The sequence below is a fragment of the Pristiophorus japonicus genome, unplaced genomic scaffold, assembly GCF_044704955.1.
Source record: "Pristiophorus japonicus isolate sPriJap1 unplaced genomic scaffold, sPriJap1.hap1 HAP1_SCAFFOLD_89, whole genome shotgun sequence".
NCBI classification, from domain to species: domain Eukaryota; kingdom Metazoa; phylum Chordata; class Chondrichthyes; family Pristiophoridae; genus Pristiophorus; species Pristiophorus japonicus.
The window spans coordinates 299,399-305,655 of NW_027254813.1; positions in this window are offsets into that span (position 1 = coordinate 299,399).

Consider the following 6,257-nt stretch of genomic DNA (forward strand, 5'->3'; position numbering starts at 1 on the left):
AGTGCCTCATTGGCCTACAGGCTTTTCTTAAATAGATTTGCTGCCTGGATATAAACTTAAACCAGCTTTGCAGGTGTGATGCTCTATTCACACATTGAAGGAGAGAGAGAGGCTGTGGGGTACACGCTAAGTCCAGTAGCTGAAAGTAATTAACAGACTGGGTTTTGTGTTCAGTGATCCCGGGCTTGTTACCAATACCAGCAAAGATGAAGCCATGGAATTAAAGGGACAGTGGATACTGTCTCACTGTGAGCGAGTCAGAATGAGAAGCTTCAACAGCAGCCGATGTTTCACAAAGGGAGACCTCACCAGACCAAAGGACATTGGTGGCGTTTAATGGGCTGTTTGTGTCACTGGGCTACAGGAGGCTATTTGTGACAGAAGGAAAGCTGGTCACAACAAACAAACAGTTTATCGGCCTGTCCAGGGCCCACTCTGACCCCCACCTTCTCTCTCTCACGATTGATGGACATTGCTTCAGTAATTGCTCCTCTGACCTTTCCTCGCTTGTCCCTCCTACATCCCTAATACACGGCCCGACACAATCTCCCTCCCGCTACATCCTCACTGTGCTGGAATCCACACCAGTTTCCACATTTGTTCCTTGTTCTCTCCCTGGATCCTGAAACTACAGCACTCACTCTTCCCCTCCTGAAGTCTACAGTCTCCAAAACTGAAGCTTGGTGGCCCTCAGTCCTGACTCCTTGATTTACCTCCCCTTCTTTCCTCCTCTTTCCCCCCTTGGTTGTGTTCCACTGTGGGCCTTGGGCCTTTCCCTGGGATTCTCAGTATGAACAGTGGGATGTGTGTTGAGACAGGATGTCCCAGCTCACCACCTTTAAAGGGACAAGGAGAGGACCGCTGGGCTGAATGGCCCTGCTTTATGACATCACTGCAGTGCCTAGCAACCACCTTCCCTGAGCTCTGCTCATTATGGGCTGGGTTTAGCTCAGTGCTGTTGCAGAAAGGGAAACAGGAGCAGGTTTCGGCCCGTGTGGAGCCCAGGATTGATGGGGAGAGGTACAGGATCAATTTATACCTTATTGAGAGAGAAATGTCAGTGTTGCGGACACTTACTTTCCCTCAGTATCTGTGTCGGGGAGCGACAGATGGGTTCACTCTGTATCTAACCCGTACTGTGCCCGACTGGAGAGTGTTTGATGCTGGGCACGAGGTGCTCAGCTCGATGAGCACAACATTTAACCCGAAGATGATCGGATATCCCATCAGCTTCTCCCCTGGACACAGTTCCTGAAGGACAGGGAGTGTCTAATAATTTGGCTGGTGTCCTTGATCAAATTTAAACACCTCACTCATCTCTTTTTAAAAATTCCTTCATGGAATGTGGGCATCGCCTCTCATCTCTCATTCTTCTAAATGCTAGAGAATATAGGCCTGGTCTACTCCATCTCGCATAGGACATTCCCTCTGATCCCAGGAATCAGTCTGGTAAGCCTTCTTTGAACTCCCTCTATAGCAAGTTTATCTTTCCTTAGGTAAGGAAACCAAAACTGTGCATAATACTCCAGGTGCGTTTTCACCAGGGCCCTGTATAATTGCAGTAAGACATCTTTACTCTTATACTCAAATCCTATTGTAATAAATGCCAGTATTGTTATGTTCATAATAAAGCAATATAACTGAGTACTGTAGACAATGAGTAAGTGTGACCTTAGCTCCTTTATTCAAACTCCAGAGTGTTGGTAGAGCATGGGAGGCTTGCTTATATACAGTGCTCCCAAGGGATGTTGGGATCCATTGGGACTCCAACAGGTATTCCCTCTGGTAGTGGTATGATACAGGTTGCATAGGGTTGCATACATAACATCACTCCCTCCCAAAGTCAATTGTGCACTTATTTACAGGGTGAGACGATCTGGGGCTTTTCGCTCCCTTGTCGATCGTCTCGGTACAAATGCAGGTATGGGTGAGTTGGTTTGTTCTTCGCTGGGCAGCTGGCCTTGCTTGGCAGCTGGGGATCGTGAGTTCAGCTTTGTGGTCAAACGTGATTTTGGTTGCCACTTATGTGTGTGTGTTGGAGGGTCGAAGTTGGTCGTATCGTCTTCGGGTAGTTCATGGCTGTCTGTGAATCGCAGTTTGGTTTGGTCCAAATGCTTTCTGCAAGTTAGTCCATTGGCAAGTTTGACTACACCCTTCTTTGGCAATGACAGTGCCAGCAAGGCATTAGGGACCATGTCCACAGCTGAGTACAAAGACAGGGTCATTGACTCCAATATCGCATAACAAGTTTGTGCGATTATGGTACATGCTTTGTCGATGCCGCATGTCCTCAACATGATCATGGAGATCAGGATGGACAAGGGAGAGCCTTGTTTTGAGCACCCTTTTCATGAGCAGCTCGGATGGGGAACCCTGGTGAGTGAGTGGGGTCTGGTGCAGTAGCTGAGCAGGACTCGGGACAGGCGGGTCTGCAGGGAGCCTTCGGACACATGTTTCAAGCTTTGCTTGATGGATTGGACTGCCCGTTCTGCCTGACCGTTGGATGTGGGCTTGAACGGGGCAGATGTGACGAGCTTGATCCCATTGTGGGTCATGAATTCCTTGAATTCAGCACTGGTGAAGCACGGCCCATTGTCGCTGACAAGGACGTCAGGCAGGCCATCCATGGCAAACATGGCTCTTAGGCTTTCAATGGTGGCAGTGGACGTACGTACAGACATTATTACACACTCAATCCATTTTCAATAAGCAACCACAACAACCAAAAACATTTTGCCTAGAAACGGGCCCGCAAAGTCAACGTGAATCTTAGACCACGGTTTGGAGGGCCATGACCACAAACTTAGCGGTACCTCCTGGGTGCTTTGCTCAGTTTGAGAGCAAGTATTTCATTGGCGCATGCATGACTCCAAACCTGAGTCGATGCCGGGCCACCACACATGGGATCTGGCTATAGCTTTCATCATTATGCCTGGATGGGTACTATGTAGCTCGCGTATGAACGTTTCCCTGCATTTCTTCGGCAAAACCACGTGATTGCCCCATAAAAGACATTTTGTGGACATTTCATCTTTGCGCCACTGGAACGGCATGATCTCTTCACGCATCTCCGCTAGGACGCTGGACCAGCTCCCATGGAGGACACAAGTTTTTATAAGGGGCAGTATAGGATCCTGGCTGGTCCAGATCCTGATCTGGCGGGCTGTAATGGGTGACTTTTCATTTTCGAATGCATCCAGCACCAAGAGCAAGTCTGCAGGTAGTGCCATTTCCACCCTGTTGGTGGGCAATGGTAGCCGACTGAGAGCATCAGCGCAGTTCTGTGTGCCTGGTCTGTGGTGGATTACATAGTTATATGCAGACAGCGTAAGTGCCCATCTTTGGATGTGGGCAGAGGATTTGGTATTAATCCCTTTGTTCTCGAAGAATAGCGATATGAGTGGCTTATGGTTGGTTTCTAAATCAAACTTGAGACCAAACAGATATTGGTCCATTTTTGTCACCCCGTAAATGCATGCCAGAGCTTCTTTTTCAATCATGCTGTAGGCCCTTTCGGACTTGGACAACTCCTAGATGCATAGGCGACCGGTTACAATGTTCCCGATTAATATACTTGTAACACACACTCGACCCCACATGAAGACGCATTGCAAGCTTGTACTAAATGTTTACATGGGTTATACAGAACAAGCAGTTTGTTGGAATATAACAGATTTCTGGCTTTCTCAAAAGCAGCCTCTTGTGATTTCTCCCATACCCAGTCATCTCCCTTGTGTAGCAGCACATGTATGGATTCAAGCATGGTGCTTAACCCAGGTAGGAAATTATTAAATAGTTGAGGAGTCCCAGGAACGATCGCAGCTCTGTCACGTTCTGTTGTCTCGGCACGTTCTTGATGGCCTCCGCCTTGGCGTCGGTGTGTCTGATGCCATCTGCCGTGATATTTCTCCTCAAGAATTCGACCTCTGGTGGCAGCAAAACACACTTCGAGCTTTTCAACCTGAGCCCCACGCTGACTTAGAATCTCTTCCAGGTTCTTCAAGTGTTCGATGGTGTCCCGACCTGTGACCAGTATGTCATCCTGGAAAACCACGGTGCACGGAACCAACTTTAGCAGGCTCTCCATGTTCCTATCAAAAATTGTCGTGGCCGATCGAATCCCAAACGGACCTCTATTGTAGATGAACAGACCTTTGTGTGTGTTGATGCAGGTGAGGCCTTTCGAATATTCCGCCAGCTCCTGCGTCATGTAGGCCGTGGTCAGGTCCAACTTGGTGAACGTCATCCTCCAGCCAGGGCCGCAAATAGGTAATTTGCCTTGGTTAGCGAGTACTGATCTTGTAGCGAAAAACAGTTAATCATTACTTTATAGCCCCCACAAATTCTGACCATGATATTGCCTTTGAGAACTGGAACAATCGGACTGGCCCACGCGTTGACCTCCACCTTGGCGATGATGCCTTCTCGCTGCAGCCTGTCCAGCTCCATTTCCACTTTCTCTCGCATCATATATGGCACTGCTCGTGCCTTGTGGTGGATGGGTCATATATCGGGAACCAAGTGGATCTGCACCTTCGCCCCTGAGAAACTTCTGATGCCTGCCTCAAACAACAACGGGAACTTGCTCAGAACCTCGCCACATGAGACATAGTCGGTGGACGAGAGCGCTGGGATGTCATCCCAGTTCCCGTGGATTTTTCACAGCCAGCTTCTGCCGAACAGTGTGGGCCCATCTCCTGCTACAATCCATAGTGGGAGTTCGTGCACTGCTCCATCATAGGAGACTTTTACTGCGGCGCTGCCAATTACAGGGACAAGCCCTTTAGTGTAAGTTCTTAGCTTGGTATGAATGGAGCTAAGTTTGGGCCTGTGTGCCTTGTTGACCACATCGTGTCGAAGACCTTTTTGCTCATGATAGACTGCCTCACACCCATGTCCAGTGCCATGGATACTGGAAATCCATCCATTTCGACGTTTAGCATGATCGGTGGACATTTCGTGGTGAAGGTGTGTACCCCGTACACTTCTGCCTCCTCGGTTCGAGTCTCTAGTTCAGTTTGATCCACCATGGATCGTACTCCTCTGCAACGTGGTGGTTAGCAGAGTTCGCAGCTCGTCTGCACATTCGCTGGAGGTGTCCCATTGTTCCACAGCATAGTGTTTGAAGCGGCATTGATGGGCTCGGTGATCACCTCCGCAGCACCAACAAGATGTTAACTGCCTCGCATTAACATTTGATGGTAGATTCTGGGTCATCTGAGGGCGTGCAGCTGCAGGTGTGTACCTTCTGCCACATGCATTCCTGTCTGAAAACGACGTTACTTTGTGTACAGTACTTGCCAAAACCTCTATGTTGCAAAATTTGTTTCATGTTATCGCAGGTGAACATAATGCCTGGGCTATCGTTATGGCTTTGCTCAGGTTCGGTGTTTCAACAGTCAATAGTTTGCGAAGGATAACCTCATGGCCAATACCAAACGTCAAAGAAGTCTCTTAGCATTTGTTCAAAAAATGCATCGAATTCGCAATGTCCTGCACGGCGCCTTAGACGTAGCTCACCACTTCCTGGCCTTCAGACCGTTGATATGTGTAAAATCGATACTTTGCCATCAGAACGCTTTCCTTCAGATTTAGATGCTCCTGGACCAGCATACACAGTTCTTCATACAATGTGGTTGTTGGTTTCACCGGAGCTAGAAGATTCTTCATGAGGCCATAGGTTGTTGACCCACAGACGGTGAGGAGGATCGCCCTTCGTTTGGCACCATTCTCATCCCCTTCCAGCTCATTGGCCACGAAATAATGGTCGAGTCGCTCCACGCAGGCCTCCCAATCGTCCCCTTCTGAGAATTTCTCCAGGATACCAACAGTTCTCTGCATTTTCGCGTGATTGTTTGTTATCTCATTGCTTTATTATGAACATAAAAACTGGCAATGTGACTGAGTACTGTAGACATGAGTAAGTGTGACCTTAGCTCCTTTATTCAAACTCGAGTAATGGTACAGCATGGGAGGCTTGCTTCGGTGCTCCCAAGTGATGCTCGGACCCCACCAGTTACAGCCTGCCAACCCGAAAATGACCTGTTTATTCCTCCTCTCCGTTTTCCAATCATTAATCCTTGCAAGTATTTCACACCCAATCCCATGAGCCATAATTTTGTTTAATAATCTCTTTTGTGGCACCCCATTGAATTCCTTCTGTAAATCTAAATATACCACATCCAGTGGTTTCCCCCTTATCTATCCTGCTAGCTAGCACAAAAAATGTTAACAGATTTTCAAGGACAATTTCCCTT